Source organism: Triticum aestivum, chromosome 3B (genome assembly GCF_018294505.1).
Source record: "Triticum aestivum cultivar Chinese Spring chromosome 3B, IWGSC CS RefSeq v2.1, whole genome shotgun sequence".
In the NCBI taxonomy this organism is placed as follows: Eukaryota; Viridiplantae; Streptophyta; class Magnoliopsida; order Poales; family Poaceae; genus Triticum; species Triticum aestivum.
Genome location: NC_057801.1, coordinates 5,625,472 through 5,651,780, shown reverse-complemented (window position 1 = coordinate 5,651,780; position 26,309 = coordinate 5,625,472). Strand labels below are relative to the sequence as shown.

The window sequence follows — 26,309 nt, the reverse complement described above, 5'->3', positions numbered from 1 at the left end:
AAACACATAAAATAAAAAATAAAAAGTGTATGTAAATGTTTATAAAGTGTTTTATAAATGTTCAGATTTTGTTTAAATATGTCCATATAGTATAGCCGGTGGATGAAAAAATTGAAATTTTGAAATAAAAAATATAGCAAATAAAGAACACAAAAAATTAAAAAGTTGAGATATTTTAATTCATTAACATTTTCTAAAATATTATTAAATTCATCAACATTTATGAATCAGAGAATATTTTTAAATTCATTAACATATATGAATGAGTACAAGAATTTTTAAATTCATTTACATTTTCCGAAATATTTTTAAATTATTTAAATTTATGAACCAGAGAAAATTTATAATTCATTAATATTTATGAATCCGAGAATTTTTGAATTCATTAACATTTTCTGAAATAGTTTTAAATTCATTAAAATATATGAATGAATACAAGAATTTTTAAATTCATTTACATTTTCCGAAATGTTTTTAAATTATTTAAATTTATGAACCAGAGAATATTTATAATTCAGTAATATTTATGAATCCGAGAATTTTTGAATTCATTAACATTTTCTGAAGCGTTAATTGGGCACGTTTGGCGGATGCGAAGCGGAGAGGTGTGACCGAGGGTCCCCTCCGGCCATACCGAAACCACCCCCTTCCACAGCAAGTACCTGAGCGGTTTGACGGATTGCACCCAACTTCTGGGAGCGCGTGTGGGGCCCCACCCGGGCACCCCACGGCCAAAATGAACGAAATCCGACAACGAACGCACGTTGCGTCACGTCGGGGCAGTATTTTCTGGGTTTTCTACTTGGAAAATGGTAGAAAATGCATACGGACTCGAAACGGGATAATTTTTTGTGTGCGCGCCCTGCTAGGCCACAATAGCACGTGGAAAAAAATTGGGCACGTTTGGCGGATGCGAAGCGGAGAGGTGTGACCGAGGGTCCCCTCCGGCCATACCGAAACCACCCCCTTCCACAGCAAGTACCTGAGCGGTTTGACGGATTGCACCCAACTTCTGGGAGCGCGTGTGGGGCCCCACCCGGGCACCCCACGGCCAAAATGAACGAAATCCGACAACGAACGCACGTTGCGTCACGTCCGGGCAGTATTTTCTGGGTTTTCTGCCTGGAAAATGATAGAAAATGCATACGGACTCGAAACGGGATAATTTTTTGCGTGCGTGCCCTGCTAGGCCACAGTAGCACGTGGAAAAAAAATGGGCACGTTTGGCGGATGCGAAGCGGAGAGGTGTGACCCAGGGTCCCCTCCGGCCATACCGAAACCACCCCCTTCCACAGCAAGTACCTGAGCGGTTTGACGGATTGCACCCAACTTCTGGGAGCGCGTGTGGGGCCCCACCCGGGCACCCCACGGCCAAAATGAACGAAATCCGACAACGAACGCACGTTGCGTCACGTCCGGGCAGTATTTTCTGGGTTTTGTGCCTGGAAAATGGTAGAAAATGCATACGGACTCGAAATGGGATAATTTTTTGCGTGCATGCCCTGCTAGGCCACAGTAGCACGTGGAAAAAAATTGGGCACGTTTGGCGGATGCGAAGCAGAGAGGTGTGACCCAGGGTCCCCTCCGGCCATACCGAAACCACCCCCTTCCACAGCAAGTACCTGAGCGGTTTGACGGATTGCACCCAACTTCTGGGAGCGCGTGTGGGGCCCCACCCGTGCACCCCACGGCCAAAATGAATGAAATCCGACAACGAACGCACGTTGTGTCACGTCCGGGCAGTATTTTTTGGGTTTTCTGCCTGGATAATGATAGAAAATGCATACGGACTCGAAACGGGACAATTTTTTGCGTGCGTGCCCTGCTAGGCCACAGTAGCACGTGGAAAAAAATTGGGCATGTTTGGCTAAGTTAAAAAAAGAGCATATTTGATTAAGTTTAAAAAATTGGTTAAGATAAAAAATTTTGATACAGTTAAAAAAATATGCCTATTTCATCTAGTAAAAAAAATGAGGCCCTGCAAAAAAAACGCCGGCCGTCTCGCTAACCGACGCGCATGCGTGCATGGGGCCGTCCCACTAACAAACGACGCTGCAATCAGCGCTCGGGCGACGTCGTTAGCCGACGTGCATGCAAAATTTCCTTCTACGTCACCCCGTCTCGCCGCCGCCGCGATCTGCACGTGCTGCCACCGTACGCCGCCCGTCGCCCCACACTCCAAAACGGCGCCGGTGCGGCCGCGCCGGCCTGCCCTGACCTGACCCGTCGCCTTGTTTACGTTGCCGCTGCCTCTCCCACCGTCGCCCCACCGTACAAACTCCGTCGGTGCGCCCGCGCCGGCTTGCGTCCCCTCACCCGTCGCCACTATACGCCGCCGGTGCCTCTCCCACCGTCGCCGTCGTGTAAGTTTTTTTTCCAGTTCTTTTATACAACGAGGCTCATAACAATATGATGGTATGTGACAGAAATCTATTTGATGCAGTATGAACATCGACGGTGTGATTCCATGTTCTGTTCAAAAGTGGGTTAGCCTAGTTGACAAACTGTCACCAAGTAAGAAATTCAGGTTTTATGAAACGGATATGCAGGGCATGTTTAGAATACCATCGATAAGGATGCGTGATTTTTTGCTTCACTTTTTACTCCAAAGTTACAATCCGAGTAGCAAAAAATTCATGGTTCAAGAGAGTTCTGGAAGTACTGCTGGATGTAAAGGTCTTATTTCATTAAGGCCTGATGATGTGTACTCCATATTTGGTTGGAAAAACAATGGAGTGGATGTTTTTGGGTTTCTTAGTACTGAAGGAGAAAAAGCAACCAAAAAAATACCAGTTAGTTTTGTTAGCAAGAAAAATGGTAAGATCATGATTGATGATCTCATAGAAAAGATTGTGAAGGATAAGAGCACTGATGATGACTTTATTCGGATGACATTTCTAGTTCTCTTAGGAACTATAATTGCACCAGTGTCTCATGAATACGTTCCGAAAAAGTACTATGCCTTAGTGCAAAATATTAAGTTGATAAGGAAGTTCAACTGGAATGCATTCACTTCATCGTTTCATGTTAACAACTTGGAGGATACATTGGTTGCTTCACGTTAGACCCGGAAAGAAGACCGCCGGTAATGATTATGAAGCAGAGTCGCATAGTAATGGACCCGTGAACAGATGTGAGGACGAGTATTTCAAAAAATCAAAGGTAAGTTTGATTGTTAACACGGTACATACATACGATATTATGTGATGATTGTGTTTTATGGTCCTTGTGATGCAGACTTACATTCCTCTAAACAAGCAAAATAATCACTGGATTACTGTCGTCATGCATAGCGGAAAAAGAGAGTTTCAGGTTCTTGACTCGTTGATGACCGGAAAACTTGACACTGTTACTAGAGAACTCGTTGAGGACCTGGTAGGTTTAACTTGCAAATGTGCATTTGGTAACATTCGTTCTCTTTAGTACACTGAATGACATGCTTTCCACCATGTTTATTATATCTTTAGAGAAAACAACTAGCATAAGATATCCAAGAAGCAAATGCAACCGGAATTGTGAATTATCCGGATGTTTCCAAGTGGCCTATTCAAACGTATGCCATGCCAAAACAACATGATGGGTGAGTTTTTACTTCGACAGAATGTTGGTCTTGTATGTACAATAGATATTTAATCTTCGTAAATTGTATGCACTAGGAATTCGTGTGGAATATTTCTCCTTCGATGCTTTCAAAATTGGGATGGTGACAAATGGACAGGCTTATTTTCACAGGTACGCAAGTCATGTTTGGACTACGATGTACAATGAACGCTGTGCTAACACCATTTTTTTTTCAGACCTCAATTGATGATTCGAGAGAGTTAATGATTGCGCAACTTATATTTTCGGAAAGAAACAAGCTTGATGAAGTGAAAAACAAAGTTATTCGGATATCAAAGAAGAAGAAATAGATGCGGCACGGAGGAGTTTTGCATGTGATTGGGTGGTACTGGAGGACTTTATTTTCCAAACGCTTTGCGCACTTGCTTATAAATTTTATGTAATAGACTCTGCTTTTGAATAGTTATATGTAATAGACTCGGCACTTTTCCAAATGTTTTTTTATGTCCACATGATATTTCGTTTCATAAATATTATATAATGATTTTTTTTGTTTACATGTTTTTTTGTTGCCGAATAGTTATATGTAATCATGTCGTCGTTAAATTTTTGTGCACTAAACTATGGCAGCACACTGCGTTTTACTTAAAAATTATTTTACATAAAAAAATGCCCGCCCGTCTCCACGGCGTTTCTTAGTAAGCCCGTCGTTATCAAGCCCAACGGGCGACTACAACAGGCGTTTCGGAGCACGCCGTGGAAACCAGGCCCAACAGGGCAGCATCGACGCGACACATCGACGGGGTAGTAATCAGAGGAGTTCAATGCAACGACGGGAGCTGAGTATATAAGCAGGTCGTCGTCCCCTTCGGCCGGCGAGGTGAGACTAAACTTGCGTCGGCCGCGGGGCGACCTGGACACAGCCAGACGCGACGTGGGCCGGCCCAAAAAGGCACTGGATGGCGCGGTCTTCTCGACTGCTCGACGCAACGTGGGCCGGCCCAAAAAGGCAATTGACGGCGCGGTCTTCTCGACGGCTCGACGCGCCGTGGGCCGGCCCAGTTACCACCGCTGAGACGCCGCGCCAGTGAAACCGACACAAGTTTAGTCCCACCTCGACGGCCGAAGGCGACGACGACTAGTTTATATACTTAGCTCCCGTCGTTGTATTGAACTCCTCTGATTACTACCCCGTCGATGTGCCGCGTCGATGCTGCCCCGTTGGGCTTGATAACGGCGGGCTTACTAAGTCACGCTGTGGAGACGGGCGGGCATTTTTTTTCTTTTTTTTCAACAACAGTTCACAGAGTACTTCTTCTATTTTGATATAGTTGACAGCCGACGGGACTATAGTAAATACATGCAGAATTCATAAAATAAACAATGAATAGTGAATATTTATATCAACAACAATGTTGTCTTAACATAACAATTGTCACCACAGTAATTTTATTGTAGTTGACAGAAAATAACAAGTCTGAAATGACAACGGTCCGTACGCAATAATCATGTTTCACACATATAAAATACTCAACACGAACATAAATTTTACAAATGTTCTTCATATAAATGGAAGAGGTAAAACACTCGCATCGTCTACACTTGAGTCTTCAAGCCCAGTTGCTGCATACAAAAAAAATATGAGAATCAATGCACCGTTAATGAAACAACAAAACTGACACAAACAAATAATAGACATTCTCTTCATTTTTGCTGCATGTGCTCCTGTTATGACCTGAGCCGCTGCATATGCTACATTTTCGTCCAGATTTCTCGTCAAATGCTTTAGGCCTCTCATTTTTTGTCACATCTGGGCCACCCTTACCGCGACCTCTACTGTTCTGCTTAGGTGCGCCCTTGGTGGAAACCTTTACTGGATCACGAACCAGAATATGATCTCGGTTAGGCTCAAATAGATTACTGTTCACGAAGCTTCGCTGAATATCATCTTCATTTCCCTGAATATCCTTATTCACTATAATATCATCCAGAGCTGCCATCAACTTGTCGAATAAGAAAGGATTACTGCATGCGACATGACAGGCTTCTGAAGATTTGATGGTCAACTCACTATATCTAGCTCTGTCCTCACCACTCGACCAACCCCACGCAAACAAATCGCTGGTGCGCTTCACTGGCAGTCCAGCTCGTGCTTTTTTTGAGAATCTTCGCAGGACACAACACTTGGGTATCACAGGTAAGTTCAGTGCATTCAAAACATGAATAATATGCTTGCAAGGAAGCCCTTTGCGAGTCATACTTCGGCAACTGCACTTTATAGTTTCTGCCGAGTTACCTGGCGTATAGTCCACATTAAATCTGTGATCCCTGTTATTCTTCCACGCAACCACAAATCTCTGACTATCGGTCCCTGTCAGTCTATCAATTACCTCAAGCTCCTGTACCTTCTTCATATCTTGTTGCAACATATAAAAGTTTGCCTGCGTGAATGCTTTCGCAGCATACGACTCAATGGCCTGACACTCAGTCACTGTTACTGGAAGAGTCTGTGAGGCCGTGTAGTCATCATAAGCTTCATTCTCACGGAGGCGAACAATACAATTCTCGTAGTGTACAATCATGTCAACAATCATCATACCATAGTCAAGATGAAGGTGCAGGCTGGAGTTCAGACTCTCACTCCTCTGATTACTGCGCATACCAAGGAAAAACCCACCAGACAAATATGATGCAGCCCAAAGCGTCCTCTTCCTGTACATCCTATGGAGCCATGTTTTCATTTTCTCCGTCTGCCATTTGCGCACAAACGCGGCCCATCTCTCCTCAAAAACCTTATGTGTAGTGGCATAGTACAATAATGCCCTAAACTCCTTCAATGACTTGTGGTTGAGGTGTTTCTACATATTCTTTTCAATATGCCATGAACATAGACGATGCCACACGTCAGAAAGCACCTTCCTAATAGCCCTTATCATCGCTGCATCTCCATCTGTAATAACTGATTTGGGCCTCTTCTGACAGTTAGCTTTCAAGAACGTGTTAAGCAACCAGACATATGTAGCCTCAGTCTAGTCTGAAACAATGGCGCAAGCGAATACAGTACTGCAACGGTGGTTGTTCAGACCCACAAAAGGGATGAACGGCATTCCATACCTATTCATCTTGTATGTGCTATCGAAGACAACAACATCACCATAGTCTAGATAATCCCGGCGTGACTGCGAATCACACCAGAAGAGGTTTTGGAGCCTGCCTTCAGCGTCAACCGTGTGCTCAAAGAAGAAGTCTGGATCTCTGTCCTTTCTGGTCAACATGATTCCTACGGCAGTATCAGCATCACCTTGTGCAAGCAATTTCATCTTCTCCCTATAGCACATGTTGTACAACTTTGTCCTCTGAAATGGTGACTTTGCATATGACCCATACCTGCTAACGATGTTGTCAAAAATGATATGTTTTCTTATCCCAGCTCCAGACATAGCTAAGATCTCAGCTCTCTCAAATGCTTTCATCTGATTATGAGATCGGAGGAAAGGGACTTCGTCCGGTCGTGCAAGAGTGTGGCTGTGATCATTGGAGAAACTGCTGACATACCAAAGATTGAGCTTTTTATCAAGCTTAACTGTCAAATGGGCTTCGCATAAGAATCGACTCTCCAGTCTAAGCCTGCGGGTCCGGCCTTCCATGGTACAGAACTTGGCCTGTCGTTTTCCTGCGGCGGAACAGAGATACCTCCTCAAGCGTGGAGTCCTTGCGCGATCCTTCGAAAATTTTAGCGAGTCCTTCCTGATACTGAACCCACGTTCTCTCGCGTGCTTGTTGTAGAACGTGTAAACCTCGTCTAATGACCTGAATGTCTTTACCATCACTGCCCAATGCCTATCAAGTGACTCTTGCTGATATTCATCATAGCACATGTCAAGGTCAAACTGATCATCATTGCTGTGCTCATCATTCCCGGTAGGACCATCAACACCTCCCTGCAAAATATGACATATAACCTTGCATGTCAATCTCTTCTTATATTCTTACTAACCAAAATTAATGTAAAGAACTTACTTGACTACCGCTCACACTACGAGATGCATGGACCTCGCTCTCGGCATTGTCATCATCTATATTATTACGCTCATTGTCACCATTAGCATTTATCTGTGCACATGTAAAGTAACATAAGTGGTCATACAATTTTAATGTCAATCATTTCTCTACAATTTTTTCAACATACCTGGCTCACACTATCTGCATAAAATTGTTCATCTATATCATATTCCTCATCGTCAGCATTGCCATATACCTGTACAAATTTAAAAGGACATGTTAGTGTCAAATAACTAGTTTTTGTTCAATATGTTTTTGTCAACGTTGAAGGTACTTACATTACCACTGTACGATTCATCCTGACTCATATAGTTATCTCCGGGAGGTTGGTTCGCATTCAATGACGAGGATCCATTATCGCTACCGGAATCATCACTGGCGTATCCGGTTACTTGCTCCATCTATGCACATACAAATAAGGTGTGAGATCAATGCCAACATTCCACAAAAAATCATCGCGAATACAGTAAATTCGTCAACAGTGACATGACTATGTGGCATGCATACAAATTTGAACATACAAAATCATTATGAGGTCATTAAGAAGTCACTACTCTCCTCTCTTATTTAACTAACTATGGAATCATTTTGCATTACAAAAATGCACAAAAATGCAATGTACAAATCAAAATCATCAAAAAAAGAACAAAAAGAGCCATCCTAACCTACTCTGCGCCGTCGAGGGGTCCTCGCCTGGGGTCGACGCCGATGCGTTGCTGCCACCGACGTTGTGGAGGGCGCGTACCAGGACAGAACGGCGAGCGAGCGCTGGGCGTTTCACCGGCGACACGGCGTGTGGTCACTACGGACGCCGTCGTTGCTCGCGACTAGACGGGCACGTCGGGGTCGACGTCGTGACGGCGGTGGACCACGGCGGCGTTGATGCCGCTAGGGTTTCCTAGGCGGGGATGGGGTGTCGGTTTCACGGCGCGTGGGTGACTACGGACGCCGCCCGACGTCGTGACGGCGGTGGACCACGGCGGCGTTCATGCCGCTAGGGTTTCGTACGTGGAGTTGGGGTGTCGGGGTGGGGCGTACTTTTTTTTTTTCCTTTCCCGATCGCACTACCGAACCGCACGCGTACGACGCGCGGGAGTACGGGGCGCGACGTACACGGGCGGCCGGCCCTACGACGGACGGCGGGTATAGTGTACGTGTAATTTAGTATGGACAATACTACCCCTTATACGTTTATTGGGGGGGGGGGGGGGGGGGGGGTTGTACCGAAGTCCTTTGGGATGAGCCTACGCTACCTGCTGTCGCGCTGAGGAACTGAAGAAATAAGCTCGCCGTCAACTGTTATCTACTACTAGCTTTGACGCTATGTGTAATATGTTTGCCCTTTTCAGCATTATCTTATTTTCTTACGAAATAAAGGTGCATGGGATGCTCAGAAAGAAGATAGTCCATGGCTCCATGCCTTGCTATGAAAACTCTTTTTACAGCATGTATGAGGTTATAGGTGACATAAATACAGATCTACTATAAAAATGAGGCCTGGAATAATATAGTGGACACAATGTATCATGTAATCAAATCTTGTCTTATATCTTACCTCTTTCTTATCTTATAGTACGTAGTACTTGCTCGGTCTCAAAATAAGTGTCTTAACTTCAGTACAAAGTTGAGACACTTACACCGATTGTAATGAGAGTATCATAGTAGCTAGTATCATGCATGTCAACTAGAGAATGGGGGCTGGCCTCTCGAAGCCTGCTCACCAGGTTGAAGAAGCTGGTTCGCATCGGCTCGGTAGGCCAGAGGTTGATGCAGAGGTCTTGCATCGCCGGCCGGGCCGCACGAAACAGCTCCGCCAGCTGCTTCATCTAGTTATTCAATAGAGGCAGGTGGTCATGCGCTTGGAGATGGCCTTCAGAAGGCCATCTCCTCGGACGCATCTGGATGAGCAGCGAAGTAGGAGCCGGCATGCGAGACACTCCGCGGTAGGCCTCCAAAGGCCCCTAAAGAACGCCAGAGTTGTGTAAGAGTGTGTAAGATGAGCAAATCGGCTGTCACCAAAAACGCAGAAGTGGCTTACAAGCGGCAATCTGTTTCACCTGTTAAAGCACATCGCGATCCGCCCGGGCCTGGGTCTTGGCCTCTTTACAGGCCGTCCTCGTCGTTGCGAGCTTGGAGGCCAGCTTGTTCTTCTCTTCCTGAAGGGTATCATGCTGAGCGTAAAGCCCTTTGAGGTCTTCCTCGACCTCCGCCACCCGGGCCGCATGCTTCTCTCCAGCCTCCTTTTCTTTGGTCAGCGCCTCGCTGCAGCCTTCTGCTGCTCGCCTTCCTGCCGAGCTATTTGCAGCTCGGACCGGAGCTTTTCGAGCTCCGAGGAGGAAGCTGCACGTTCATTGGCATATGAATTAGAGCTCACGGCAGCCATGTCATACTTAAAATACAATTTCAGGATGATGAAACTTTTCGATATTTACCTTGAGATTTCTCCATCTGCTTCTTGAGCAGGTCCATGTCCTTCTCTGCCAGTCTAGCTTGTGGTTAAGCTCTTTCAACTCTTTTGAGTTGGACACTGAGACCAAGGCCGAAACCTACATTAAAGGACATAGTCAACTTCTACCTCATGGCTAGTTCACACACACCGGAGAGGTTCCATCTCCGTAATATGTCTCACATCATCACTGTTTGATACATAACTGGTAACCCCTCGAACTGAATGCTAGCTTTGCCTGAGATTGTTGTAAGTACGCTGCTATAGTCTGAGGAGTATCACATAGAGGGAGAGAAAATTAGACAAAAACAGAAGACTGATGGGCGTACCAAAAAATCCGAAGCCCAGTTAGAAATTGATAAGGTAAGTAGGAGATCGAAGAAATGGGCCTGACAACTATGGAAAACAGAAATGGATCGAACAGAAAATGGAAGCCTACTGTATGCAAAAGTACAATGGGCCAGCGGAAATAAAAAAGGCAAACTAAAAAATTACCAGAGCCAGGTTTAGATCCTGGGAACTGTGCTTATGGGTCTACCACGCTTCTGCTGCGCCGTTCTTATTGTTTCAGTAAGTCTGTGACATCTAATGTACTTATCGTTTAGGCTTGAAAGATTGCAACGTGCAACTGATCGGCGTGTCTTCTTAGCAGATACGCCGATTGAACGTTTCGGGTGCCACGTCATTGAAACGTTCACGCTGGCTACAACGAGCTATATATACAGTGTGCAGGGCCGAATAGTACGAAGTGGCACGGCCACTAAATCACCATGCTCACTAGCCACCAGTACTGGAAATCTATATTTGCGGCGCGTTGCAGCAAATTGTCGCCGCATCGAACAGGCGGGCTCACTAGCGAAGCAACTGGGCCGGCCCCTTTAAAGATTTTGGGACGTTTTTTTGTCATGATTATAGTTTTTTTTGTCTTTTCTTTTCTTTTCAGTTTTCAAGTTTATTTTACTTTCTTAACAGAAATTTCCAACATTTTTCGGAATTCATAAATTTGTTCCTGTTTTTGAAATTATGTTCACACTTTTGAAATATGTTCACTAATTTGAAAAATAATGTTTGGAATTTCAAAAATTATTTGTAGCTAATATTTTGGGGTTTCTCAAAAAGTGTTTGAAATTTATAAAAATATCTCCGTCTTCAAAATTTGTTCACAAATTATTAAATGTGCTTGTTCTCAATATTTGTTCACAAATTCAAACATGTTCCCGTTTTTTTAAAAAAATTAACAAATTCAAAAACTGTTCATATTTTCTCAAAAGTTGTTCATGATTGTCAAATTTTGCTTGGAATTTTAAAAAGTTCCATTTTCAAGATTTGATCACCTGTGCCAAGAATGATCCTTGTTTTTAAAATTTGTTCACATTTTTTTCGTAACCTGTTTATTATTTTAAAAAACTGTTTGGAATTTTAAAAAAGGTTCCGGTTTTGCAAGATTTGTTCACAATTTGGAAAAAATTATGTTTTTATATTTAGTTTGGAAAATAAAAAATTCTTCATAATTTTTAAAAACTGGTTCACGTTTATCAAAATTGGTTGAATTTTAAAAAATGCTTCTGTTTTTCAATTTTCATTTTTTCTCAAAGTTTCAATTTTTGTTCCGGTTTTAAAATTTGGTTAAAATTCGAGAACTATTCAGAATTTTTCAAAACTCATGTGTGTTTCTCAAAAGCGCTCTGAAGTTTTTAACAGAGTCCGATGTGCCAAAGTAGCAAGTTCTAAAGTATTCCAGCTGCCTATTCTTCCGAAATAGTAATCAGTCGTAGTGGCTAGCTACATGTGGCTTCAAACCACTCAAGAAAAACCTGTGGCTACAACAGCGGGATAGTGAGTTTGAAACCTAACTTTCACTTCTCATTTTTCTGATTTTTACACTGCTCGTAGCTGTCGCGTGGGCTGGCCCAGTCGAAGGACTGCCATGTGCGAAGCCCCGACATTCTGTTGCGGAATGCAACAAATAAGAGGTCCCACCAGTATTATAAAATAATACTCTTCGTAGTTAACGCTCGATAATACTGCGGACAGTTGCCTCTGCTGCTCCACTTGAGCTCCCTCTATCTTTTGTAGTGACCACTTCTTCTTGCGTAGGTAAGCCACTCGGATTTTAGTGTATACAAACTCTCCTCTCAGCTGCTCAGGTAGTTCTTCTTTCTCATTATCAATGAATAATCTGGTTACCAAATATGCTTGAAGATTGCAACACAGAAAAATTGTCTGGCAGACTAAAATAATTAGGAGCTTCTGATTGGACCCTTCAAGCAATAGTGTTGTTAATATGTTAATTATTAGATTATGTTACTAGATTAGAAGAACTTCCTGATATATGTATCTATAGGATTCTTTGATATTTGATGCAAAATGTTGATGGCCCGGCACTATACTGAGCCGGAGTAAAATTTCCAGTTTTTCTTTTTGTGGTCAGTACCAGAACCTATAAAGGATGTTAGCTTCTGATTGGACCCTTGCTGATTCATTTCGACCACAGTATCAGAACCCAGGTTCGTACAACACCACTTTGCAGTTTTGTTCCGCGGTACAAAGTCGCTTAGCTGCAGCATGAGGTCTGCTGAACTTTCCCCAACATGCCTTTGGTTCCTACACAGTGCCATGTCTCTCTGGACACAGGTGAATGCAGTGGACACTTCGAGATTGAGGCCACCAACAGCATATGCCAATGGCGTCCATTAACAACCTGCCCGAGGTTCGGATTCACCGAGCACAATCGGAGACATGGTCTTCTGCCTGCTGGTCTGGAAACTACACAATTTCTCTGCAGCATTATCCTCCAATGCATGAATCTCTATGCTCAGTTGGGCTACAACTAATTTATCACTGTTTCATCTTATTCTATAATGCAAACATCCTGTTTTTTCATCAAGAGAAAGAACATTGACAAATTTTGCTCATTCTATTGCAGCAATAGCGACTATATGAATAGTAGTATTGTGTTTGGTTGTTTGTTCTTGTGGGTTCCTAGCCATGGGCACTTTACTGCTTTGTTCCAAAAAAAAGAAACCCTGGTATGTTTGTTCTGCCGGTACAACTACTCTTTGGCTGGGACATTTTGGCTTGGGATAACATGAATGAACCTAAAATTTCTTTATATTTTATATCACCTTTTGTATTGAAACTATTTACCCTGCTTTCTTTTGATTTGAGTTGTCTTTATGTCAAAGACTATTTGTTTTAATAGATTAATATCTTAAGTGTCATAATTAATTTTATTTCGATGGCATGGCTTCCATGGTATAAAGACATACTGTATGAGCTCGTGGTACGTAGTGATGGTTAGTTGCTAACTCAATCCTACAAGTGGGGTGCATTTATCTTTCTACTTTTCTTTCGTAATAAGCATTACCATGTACCAAATGTTGTTTTCTTCTTTTATAATCACCCTAATGTCCAAAATGTATATTTGGTGTGTGAGTTTTATTCAGGCTTGACAAAAAAATATGCTGACAACACAAATTGTGAAGCCGCTTTTAGCATGGTCTTTTGTAAACTTCCCATAATTGTATAATTTACTTTTCCCCAGCCTCTACGAACAGAACATGCAAGAGTAATCTTCCTACAGCCAGGTCAGAGTTCCGACTTTAAATTCTTATTAGTGAAGTAACAACAAGTGAGGATATAAAGCTGAAGGGCTGAAAGGGATAACAACAATTGTAGGCAAGCAAGAACAATGTGACTTGAGGCTTCATTTTTCCTTAAATGAGTTGCAACAAACTTAGTAATGACTGGATTCTTTTATACTGCGCAGCAGATTTAGTATTCACAATTATTTTCATGAGCCCAAGGATAGTTCACTTCAGGGTCTTGTCTTATATGATTCATGTTCATAATAAATTACATGTGAGAATATTTGTTGTCGTCAAAACAGAAGGATTTTCCCTCCTGCATTAGGATAATTAATTTACATCTGCATTATAGTAAGCTCAAAACCCGATTAAGTGTGTCAGAAATGAGTATGGATTAATTTATATATAAGAAAGATTTCTTACTTTAGTTGGGCTTAATGTTGCAGTAATATCCCTATTTTGTTTCCTCGCAAGAACTCTATCTACGTGTGTGCCCTGTAGCTTGGGAGGGGCAACTGAGGAGGTCGCCTTGAAATTATGGAAGAGCAAGGGAGGCCAGAAGAGTACATCGCTACACTGCTGCCCTATTTCTCCTTGCTGCTACCTGACTCGCCTTCGTGCGGCGCTATTTCCATAGGTGTAAGAGTTTCAATACTTTCAGCTCCTGCAAGTCATCATTTTGGTAATGTGAGAGAGTTAAGAGAAAATTGAAGCATCATATTAATAATGAAGTGTTTTTTATGAGACCTGGAACCTTTGTGGTGCTAACTGTAATGTGCCGCCACAGTTTCAGTAGTTCCAGTGTTTACTTTGCGTACTTCCTTGGTGGTGCTGACTATCATGTGCCACCGCAGTTGACAACCAGCAGGAAGAGGAGGAAGGAGAGACAGAGATGAATGAGGAAGATGAGATCTCTGCCGGTGCACCACATCTTCCATAGGCCTTTGTTGTTGGAGGATTATATCCCAACATCCTCCTCCATGCCTGCATCTACTGCCTTCCCAAGTAACGTCAATCTACATCAGCAAGGTGAGCCTCAAATTTTTCTTTCTTTTCTTAGGATTTTTACTTTATTATGTGTGTGTACCATTGTTGCATGTCTCTGATTGTTTATGTTGCTAAAAAAGCATATATAGTAATGTATATGCTCCAAACAATAAAGCACAACCAATGAAACTGTTGTTAAGGGCTAGAAGAGTTTAGAAGTGCATTGATTCATAATTAGCAAATTAGGTCTCTGATATAGAAGTATATATTCCATTGTTGCTACTAAGATCTAGCATTATAATAGTTGATATTTTTCTAGAAATGAGGCCCCATGGTTATCTGTGTTGCCAATTCCGGCCAAAAGAATTATGTGTGGTCGTCCTACTGCCGCACATGCCCTTTGTTCGCACTTCTATCCTTTCTATCTGTAGGCTATAGTTGAATCCATTTTACTCTATTTTTTTCCTGGATATATGGATTAGACTACACTGTGGTTTCCACTGCCTCTTGCTCTCCATATAGAATCCATTTGTGAGGCCTGCCACTATATCATTGATTTGAACTAACAACCTGGGTCCTGCAAAATGCAACTACATGAATTTTGATTTGCCCATCAAGCTTAAGAAGGTTATGTTGACCATGGTAATCAATTTTGTGCAAAGTTTTTCTTGATTTGTATGTACAAACTGAGCATCAAGCTGAAGAACTGATGCACAATGCAAAGTTATACATGCACAGGGTCATGCATATTCTTTCAAAGAAAAGTAGTAGCTGAACATATCTTGTAGGTGTCAAGTAAATGCTACAGAAGTAACTATTTCTTCTTTATCCATGTAGGCTAGACCTTTTCTGGTTGTTGCTCCATTATACTAGTGTTTTAATTGTGAATCTAATCGTTCGTTATCTCCAGGCCATGAATATTTGTAATCTTATATTATGTATCTTATGTGATCTCAGAGCACTTCAGTTTTGTGTGGAAACGTCAAGCTACCATTGTGGTGCCAGGCAAGCTATCAACCAACAAGAGATTGCCCTACTTTTCACGCCTGCCGAGCTATCAACTGACAAGAGGAGCATGTTCAAATATAGGACCACGGAAAGGGCAACTCCAGTAAAACAGTGGAAAAAGCAAGTCAGATTTAGCTTTATACTCGTATTTATTACTGCAGAGCTCCTGCTTTACTTGTTTCGTCGGTCTATCCGCTGTACATTAACAGCAGGAGAAGCGTGAGACATGAGAGATATCCCCTCTTTATTTGAGTGATTTGATAACTAAGGAAAATTGCGGAGTTGAAAATACTATAGCAAAGTGTTCAAATCCGAGAGGTCGGTCAAATCAAGGGGTAGCATTGCCAGGCTACGTAGGTATGGCTTCTACCTGTCCACAGTAAAGAGAGGTTTACTTTATTTTGGAATGTTGGGCGGTAGAGTTTTGGGACGGTCAAAAGGAAACTGGAAGAAAGTGTGTGGGCTTTGGGTATGTACTTTTGGACGGAGGATCGCCGTGCATGTGACCGGCTAGAGGGAGGGATATCCTCGGGGGGAAGGCATGCAAAAGCATTTCCTTCCCGTAGCCCAAACCCAAACCCACACCCTCCTCCCTCTTCCTTCTCCCTACAAGAACCATAAAAGGCCCCCAAATCCCACCCCGCAGAAACCCTAGACCCGCTCTCTTCTCCCCTTCCTCTCCAACGCCAGCCAACCATGGATCATGGTCGTAGCGCCACCATCACGGCTCGCCTCCGGCATGCCACAACCACAAGGCGAAGCTACGACATGTGCATGGGTGAGGACAAGCGGAGCGCTGTCGTCACTGCCAGCTGGAGTGACGCCCGGTGGTGGATCCGGAGGACCAAGCTCCTCAACGACCAGGCGGTCCAGTCTGGACGCCTCGTGGTTGGCCTCGCCCTCAACAGACCCCCGCGCGGCCACGGGGACGCGGGATGTCACCTCCCACCGGCCACCATCCAGTTGTGCGTCGGCCATCGCTGCCTTGTGTTCATGGTCGCCAAGGCCGGTTCCTCCCGAACAGCCTTCGACGCTTCATGGCTCATCCCACCGTCACCTTCCCTGGTAATCACGTGGTGTCCGACCAACGCCTCCTTCGCGAGACCTGTCGCCTCCGTGTCGCGCGCGCCTTCAACATCAAGGCGGTGATGGGCCTGCGCAAGGCGTCCATCGAGAGGACCGCCGAGGCTCTGCTGGGCTATGGCGCCATCCCCAGGAAGAGGTACTTAGAGGAGGCGTGGATGCAGCAGCGGTTCCCACGGGAGCAGGTCAAGTCTGCGGTGCTCCAGGCATACCTGGCCTCTCGCGTCGGCGTCCACCTCCTCGACATCGAGGACGTCGAGAGCGGGGGCGGCCCTTCACACTAGTAGAAAAGAGGGCTTTGGTCCAGGTCGGGTTAGCCCATTAGTCCCGGTTCAGTCTAGAACCGGGACTAATGGGGGCATTAGTCCCGGTTTGTGCGCCCAGGGGCCACGTGGGCCATTCGTCCCGGTTTGTCCGGACCTTTTAGTCCCGGTTGGTGCCACAAACCGGGACTAAAGGGTGCGATGCCCATTAGTACCGGTTCGTGGCACCAACCGGTACTAAAGGTTAGACCTTTAGTCCCGGTTTGAGCCACCAACCAGTACTAATGGGGTTTGAGGCATTAGTACCGGTTCATGGCACGAACCGGTACTAAAGGTCCCATTTTCAAACTCCACCCCCCGGTGGATCGCCTTTTCAGTTTTAAAAAAAATAAAAGAAAATGATGAAAATGTCAAAAAAATAAAAAAATAAGTTTCCCATGTGATATGTGGTCTAGTTGTTGGGAAAATTTGCAAATGTGAATTTCGACTTTATTTGCAATATCTCTCTAGAATTTAGTAAAATGGGCATAACTTTTGCATACTAACTCGGATGAAAAAGTTTTTTATATGAAAAATCATCTACTCGAAAAGTTACATCCAAATTTAATGGGGGGAACCTCGTTAAACATTTTCAAAATCCTCAAAAACCTAACAGAAAAAAAGTTACGGGGCTTTTAAGATCTAGAGTGGAAAAAATCGAAAAAATTTCAAACCGTGGTCAAACAATGGTCAAACTAATTATTCTAGAATATTAGTGTTACTAAATAATTATTTTAGTTATTTTGAATTTTGGTCAAATCTGGTCAAAGTGTGGTCAAACAATGGTCAAACTAATTATTCAAGAAATATTAGTGTTACTAAATAATTATTGTTTTTTAAAACAATAGTTTCAAACTCAAACAGTGAAATGTGTCACTTCATGCTCAAGCAAAATTGCTGAGGGTTAATAGGATTGACATCTTAGTATTGTCAGGAAAACAACAAGTGCAGACTTGGAAACGAGGGAGAATAGAACCCGGAAGTTAAGCGTGCTCTGGCTGGGGGAGTGGGAGGATGGGTGACCGTTCGGGAAGTTAGATGATTTGGAATGATGAGGGGTGATTAGAGATTAGAGGATAAATTGAGCAGTGATGAGGGGTGGTGATTAGGGATTAGAGGTTAAAATAATTCAGAAATTTGAAAATAAAAAAATATCAAAAAAAATTCAAAAAAAACAATCATAAAATTTCTTTAGTCCCGGTTGGTGTTACCAACCGGGAAGGTGGAGCTCCACGTGGCCGCGACCTTTAGTCCCGGTTCGTGTTAGAACCGGGACTAAAGGGGGGAGGCATTAGTAACGACCCTTTAGTCCCGGTTCATGAACCGGGACTAAAGGCCCTTACGTACCGGGACAAATGCCCTGTTTTCTACTAGTGTCATCTGCCCCTCCTCTCCGCATCGCGCCTCATCATGGGCGGGCTGTCCAGCGCCCTCCTCTTACTCCCACAGCGATCCAAGGTAGTAATAAATAGGAGTTCAAATATAGGAGCACGGAAAGGGCAACTCCGGTAAAACAGTGGAAAAAGCAAGTCAACTTTAGCTTTGTACTCCTATTTATTACTACAGAGCTCCTGCTTTCCTTGTTTCGTCGGTTTGTTTGCTGTACATTAGACGACACCAGCAGGAGAAGCGTGAGACGCAAGAGATATTCCCTCTTTTATTTGAGTGATTTTTGATAACTAAGGAAAATGGTGGATTTGAAAATATTGTAGCAAATTGTTCAAATCCGAGAGGTCGGTCAAAAATCAAGGGGTAGCACTGCCAGGCTACGTAGGTCTAGCTTCTACCCTTCCACAGTAAAGAGAGGTTTACTTTGTTTCAAAATGGTGGGCGGTAGAGTTTTGGGACGGTCAAAAGGAAACCAGAAGAAAGTGTGTGGGCTTTGGGTGTGTACTTTTGGGTGGAGGATCACCGTGCACGTGACCAGCTGGAGGGAGGGATATCCTCGGGGGAAGGCATGCAAAAGCACTTCCTTCCCGTAGACCAAACCCAAACCCACCCCTCCTCCCTACAAGAACTATAAAAGGCCACCAAATCCCACCCCGTAGAAACAACAGACCCACTCTCTTCTCCCCTTTCTGTCCAACGCTAGCCAGCCATGGATCATGGTCGTAGCGCCACCATCACAGCTAGCCTTTGGCGTGCCACGACCGCAAGGCAGAGCTGCACCGTGCGCGTGGGCGAGAAAGAGCTGAGCACGGTCGTCACCGCTAGTGGGAGTGACGCACGAGGTGGATCCGGAGGACCAACCTCAAGCTCCTCAACGATCATGTGGTCCAGTCTGGCCGCCACGTGGCCAGCCTTGCCCTCAGCAGGCCTTTGCGCGGCCACGGGAATGGGGGACGTCACCTCCCGCCGGCCACCGTCTAGCTGTGGGTTGGCCATCGCTGCCTCGTGTTCATGGTCGCCAAGGCCGGTCTCCTCCCGAACAGCCTCCGGCGCTTCATGGCTCATCCCGCCGTCACCTTCGTCGGTAATCACGTGGTGTCCGACCGGTGCCTCCTTCGCGAGACCTGCCGCCTCTGTGTCGCGCGCGCCTTCGACATCAAGGCGGCGATGGGCCTGCGCAAGGCGTGCATCGAGAGGACCACTGAGGCTGTGCTGGGCTATGGCGCCATCCCCAGCCAGAGGTACTCAGAGCAGGCTAGGATGCAGCAGCGGTTGCCGCGGGAGCAGGTCAAGTCCGCGGCGCTCCAGGCATACCTGGCCTCCCGCGTCGGCGTCCACCTCCTGGAAATCGAGGACATCGAGCATGAGGGCGTCCCTTCATCTGCCCCGCCTCTCCGCGTCGCACCTCATCGCGGGGGGCTGTCCAGCGCCCTCCTCTTACTCACGCATCGATCCAAGGTAGTAATAAATAGGAGTTCAAATATAGGAGCATAGAAAGGGAAACTCCAGTAAAACAATAGAAAAAGCAAGTCAGCTTTAGCTTTGTACTCCTATTTATTACTGCAGAGCTCCTGCTTTTCTTGTTTTGTCGGTCCGTCTGCTGTATATTAGACGACAACACCAGGAGAAGCATGAGATGTGAGAGATATTCCCTCTTTTATTTGAGTGGTTTGATAACCAAGAAAAATGGCGTATTTGAATATATTGTAGTAAAGTGTTCAAATCCGAGAGGTCGATCAAATGAAGGGGTACCACTGCCAAGCTACGTAGGTCTGGCTTCTACCTGTCCACAGTAAAGAGAGGTTTACTTTATTTTGAAATGGTGGGTGGTAGAGTTTTGGGACGGTTAAAAGGAAACCGGAAGAAAGTGTGTGGGCTTTGGGTGTGTACTTTTGGGCGGAGGATTGCCTAGCACGTGACCGGCTGGACGGAGGAATATCCTTGGGGGGATGGCGTGCAAAAGCATTTCATTTTAGTCGATACCCTCCGCCTCTACGTGCGCGTGTTTCAAGTCAAATCAAACCAAAATAGCATCAAGTTGCCCCGACAGGGCCGAGGGCTCGCCAGATATCCACCCATGAATGTGACAAGAATTTGTACTGTGTATATGGTAATTTAAGTTTGTTATTTTATATTGTTGAAGTTAATTTTGAAATTGGTTATTGTAAAACAATTATAGTAATTTTTTATACTTTTGGATAACTTAGTTCTATTATGCAAAAATATTGATCACTATAGTTCATTTTTTTCATATTTGATGATGCAAACTTATTCCTTAATATTAGTTATTCCTATTTTTACGCAATTGTTTTTTTTGCATGGATTTTTATGTGTATCATTAAGCACACTTGCATTATGACAGCTTTAAACTGTATTTTGTAATAGAGAATCGTCTTTGAGATATTTTCTGAAAAATTGCTAAACTATATGGAGAATATTTTATTGTTTGCGTGTGTGTTCATCTATTCTTTATCATGGTTGAGATATCTAAAGCATATGATCGAATAAATACTTGAATGGTAGTTTCTAGTATATGATTAGGTAAGCATATTTATATAAACTTCTAAAGAATTAGTTATAGTGGGTTCAGTAACAAGTGGACAACATATGGATACTATATATGTATTTCATATTAAACTAATAGTAACATTTATAGTTATTAAACACCAAAGAACTTAAAACTGGCGTGAACTATATTATTTCCATATACATGCCCACTAGTAATGTTTTGTGTAGCATATGTGGTATAAGTGCGTTCTAACACTTTTTTAGAATAGAAAGTTATGCACAAAATGAAAATGTCCCGCTAAAATTTCCCACTGATATGTCCCGAAGCATCCCGCCAAAATACTATGCCAGTGTCTTTCTTATTATTTTGTTTTCCTGCAGAATTTCACTTCGATATCTCGGGAAATTCCGAGGCCGCAAAATAGACAACCATCTCCTTTTATTGTTTGGGTTGACTATTGGCAATTAAACTTTTTTTGTCAAAAGAACGACGAAAATCACTAGCATAGAACCAGATAAACAGGCTCACTGGTGATGAGAGATGGTTTGATTGTAGCATGTCACATTCACAAATCCGTGAGACAAAAATAAATCTTATGCTTTAACTTGATAATAAACTCGGATACGTTCACCGGAGAACCAACATCTAACGGAGGGAGGAATTTATGTACTCCTATAAACCTGAATAGGTGGGCTCATAATTTAGTAGATATTTTCACAATGTATTTTGTATCAAAATCTTATTAATTTTAATTCTATTCGAATAATTCAAGGCACATAGTCACGTATTTTTTGAACACAACACAAAAGTTGATGCTTATATACACGCACATGTAGCTTTTCCTCTTGGTCCTGGCGGCTCGAACCCTAGCCGCCGCCAGGAGGACAATCTTCTAGCACCGTCCTCTGGCGGCTCCCTTACGCCGTCGACTTCGATCGTCGGTGGTGAGGGGGGTCGTCGGATCCACGCATGTGGATCGTTTTACTCTCTCGTAGTCTAGGTTTTAGGCTGTTCATCGTCTTGGCTTCGGCGGGGATCCATCCCTGACAAGGCCATCGGTCCTACGGTTGGGGATGAATTTGGAAATAGCCTGATCAAGCAAGGATGGCGTGGCGGCGGTGGCATCCTCGTGGTGGACCTGTGTCCCCGGGCTCCGCCGTTGCCATGGTGCTTTGCTCCAGCGTCGTTGTGGAGCTTGGGAGGTAGTCCAAGAACGGATGTAGATTGTGATCTGCATCGACGGCATATGGAAGATGGAACGTGTGCTGGGTTCGTGGTTTGTGGATGACAGGTATGGTTTCCTCCTTCGGCGTCTTAGTCGTGGTGGGGTGCCAGATCTAAAGTTTGATGGCGTGTCCGGGTTGTTGCCCTGGTCTGATTCGTTCAACGGCAATGGCTTCACTTTTGGTGAGCCACCTTGGAGGTCCGCTAAGCTGCATATCAGCGATGGAGCCGCGTCGAGCTCGAGTGAGGAGGTGATCCGTCATTCTTTTCTTCGGTGGCTGCTATGGTGGTGCCGGAGACAGGTGACGGGTGTTGGTGTCAAGCTCAGAGATGTTCTGCTATTTTTTCAGTTTTATCATGTCGATCCTTACGTAACTTGTACTTTAATCTTTATAATATGAATGAGACACGTATTACCATGCAAAAAAAATACACGCACATGCACTCAACCACATGAATGTACACACGGACACCCTACTCACAGAGCCGGCCCTGAGGGGGTGGGGGGGGGGGGGGCAGGGGGCGGCTGGCCGGGTCCCCAAGTTGCAGGGCCCCCACCATGAGCACACAACCAGCAAGCTAGCCCATGCACGCAGCTAGGGTTAGCCCACACACACGCAGCCACTCTCGTTCCGTCGTCAGGGTTGTTCCTCGTCTCTTATGCAGCTTCCTAATTCCAATCTGAGACCTCACATCTTCACGAGGATGGCGATCCTGTCCTGACCCCAAAAATGTTGCTCAGCATCATGGTTCGATCGCACCTACACTTGGTACCGTCCATCTCAAACAACATTTCTTGGGATATGTGTCACTTACCCTTCACAAAGTACGGCGGGAATCATCAACAATTGCTAAACATGCCCAGCTCTACAAAATCTAGTGCATGCGAAGACTCATTAAGGAATAAAATACTACCAGTACATTGATACCATGGCAAACTTTTTAACGTGCCTCGTTATGCACCCCTAGAGTGGCCCCACACTCGGGTTGTCTGGAACCAAATATAGCAAAAAGCATGTATAGAAAACACACACCATTGTAAATTCGCATGTCTTGCTTGCTGGTTCAGGCAAGAAATTTTGATGAATATCTTTGAGCTGATAACTGTATGTTTTCTAACCAGGGAAGCTCTTTCCCGAGATGCATCTTCTGTACCATGAATCTTTTTCCTAACTAGGGAAGATCTTTTTATCTTTTTTTTTCTTTGTGTTGGATACGCTTATAGGAAAAAGTTTTTTAATGTGTTGACAACATGAATATCCCTAGCATACATAAAAAAAGGGAAATCATCAACCATTTGAGCATTAAAAGATAGCCAGCAGGTTAAATATCAATGTAGAGAGACCGTGCAATTTGATATAAAGGAAATATTATAAAACAACATGCAAGATGAGCAGTACCGACAAGGTTGGAGAGGATAATAATATTTCGAATTCTGGGGCTTGGGTCCATGCTACAGTAGCTTAGGACCGTGTGCCAACCCAAGCCGCTAATGACAAGTAATTAACGTAATCTCTGAATTTCGAATGCTAACATGGCACATATCCCCAAGGAAGCAATGCTACATCGTACAACACCGAGCTTGGGTTCGACTAGACCATGATCTTGAATCTCATGTCTCGTCCGGACCCCCGCGGTGATCGCGATTCATTGTTTCACCGGCAAACACTCTCTCCAATCTTCAAGAGGTGTCATCCACATCGTGTCACCCCCAAGCTTACAAGTACCGAAAGCACCCACACACATCATGCTACCAGTTCACATATTGCACATCGATGCTGAGCTCCTGACCCAACTGATTCAAGGTTATCATATTATTATTCCCCATCTTATTGTTCGCTATTTGCTAATTGAGTAATTTACCTTTGCATATATTTGATCAATAGTTTTTCCATTGTTCACCTTAAACGCAAATCAGGCAATACGAAATGCTAGAAAAATAGCCGAGCTTAAAGGATGCCCTTAATGTTGAGAAACTAAATAAATTATTGCAATGGAAATATTATTATTATTTGGTAATTACAAAATTCTCACACCTTTTGGACTCGAATCAAAAGGAATAAATTGTATCAAAAGGAAGAAATTGCATTCTTCATTTTTGAATCTAATTGTGTATAGAAACTATTTAATATGAACATTAGTTTTGGATAGATTTAAATTATAAATATATACTCCCTCTGTTCCTAAATGTAAGTCCTTTTAGGCATTCCAATATGGACTACATATGAAGCACAATGAGTGAATCTACACTCTAAAATACATCTATATACTACCGTATGTAGTTCCTATTGAAATCTCTAAAATGACTTATATTTATAGATGGATGGAGTATATACACATGTACACACACATATATTGATTATTGTTGTTATGATGATGGTTATACTAAGGGGCCTAGAGTTTTTGTTTCGCCCCGGGCCCCAAAAATCTCAGGACCGGGCCTGCCTACTCGTATGAACACTTCCAAAATACTAAGCTTGTATAAGATCTTGAGATTGACGAAGTCGCCATAGACGCCTTCATAGTCGATGGAAATATCTCCTCCCACTGAAAGCACATCGCTGGGAAAGCCTGAAATAGTTTAAGGAAAATGTGAGCCCCAGTGCCAAGTTTAGGTCTTGAACCCTGGTTGTTAGTTACACCACAAGGAAGATAAACATCTGAGCTCGCTCAGTTCGCACATAGTCACACAGTCCATCAATCAAAGAACATACATTTACAGCAAGATGCGAGATTCGTTAATGAGGTTGGGTGAACTCATCTTTCTGTGCTCTACTCCCCTTGGAATTGTAACATTGGCCGCCCGAGCATCAGCACACGCCGCCAGCTGCCCTGCATGCATGCCATTATCTAGTCGTCATGACTTGTAAAGTCACATTATATAGGACGATGAGGATATAACATGTCTGATTCTGACACTAATCCTATCTTATCCACGAAAAAGTCCAAAATAAAGCTTGAACATGTAGATGAAACCTAAATTGAATCCTCAATTTGTAATTTCGGAAAATCAGCAGACCAAACTTTCTGTTCCCAGCCTATTTTGAACCTTGAGGGTGTTTAGCTGGTATTCACTGATGTGGCAAATCAAATCCTTGGATCGTTGACTGGCTGGCTGTACATTAGCACAAAGCTGGCTGGCCTATTAGCGCAGTCGCTCAAGCTGCTTAGATTTCTTTTTCTTTTTCTGTTTCTTTGTTTTTCATTTTTGTAATGATAATATTTTTTCTTCATATTTTCGTAATGACAACAACATTTATTTAAACTACACAAAGCCACTTGTGTTCTATGAGCGACAGAAAATTACCGTGCGACAGAAAATACAGTGAACAAAGTACTTGACAGGACTCGAACTCGGAATCTCGCATTGAGTGCCCACAACTAGCAACTCACCTTGCAGGCTGCTCATGACAATAGATAGTGCGACCTCAATAAGAACAAACATGAGGGTTCATAAATTTAAACATTTAAAAAAATTGAAACATTTCTTGAAAGAAAATGTGAACAAGTTGGAAATGCCGAATACTTCCTTAAACGCAAATAGTGTACGAAATTCCACAAATATGTTTTGGTAAGTGTGACACAGTTTTTTAAAATCCAAACATTTTTGGAAACATGTGAACAACTTTTGGATTAATAATAATGATCTAATTTAGGTTTTTTAGTACATATATTTAATTGTACAAGTTTAATATTTGAATTATGAACATAGGCCGGAAATGTCGTACTCGGACGATGAAAACCACCCGAGGGAGTGCGACTGGTGCCACGACGACCGAGGTATGTGCGACAGGTTCCTTGAGCTGGACGAAGATTGGCGCTTCAGCATTAAGCTCGAGGAAACCTTCGATGTTCATACGGTACGCAACAACGACAATAGTTTTTTTTCGTAATTAAGCACGACATCAACTATTTTAACGTGTATTTTTCATCTTTTCCAATTCGACTAGCTTATCCCATGCTATGCAAGACGCTATGTCTTGGAGAGGATGGGTTTTGAAGACCATGAAAGTATGGAAACCAAAAAAAATTCACCTAAGGACCCATCATGGTGTGGATTTTGAAGTAAAGTTGTACAATGCTGAGAGTGTAACCCATTTTGGTTGCAAAAATTGGGAAGCACTTTACAAGATGTATGGTTTTGATGAGGG

General features: G+C 43.5%; 1 long non-coding RNA gene across 1 annotated transcript; it reads left to right on the top strand.

Moving 5' to 3' along the window:
- Nucleotides 1-3,020: 3,020 nt before the first annotated feature.
- LOC123064255 (uncharacterized) lies at nucleotides 3,021-3,573 on the top strand. The gene is made up of 3 exons (XR_006430652.1): nucleotides 3,021-3,162; nucleotides 3,238-3,375; nucleotides 3,468-3,573. It is a non-coding gene; the product is annotated as an uncharacterized lncRNA (long non-coding RNA).
- The last annotated feature ends 22,736 nt before the right edge of the window (nucleotides 3,574-26,309 follow it).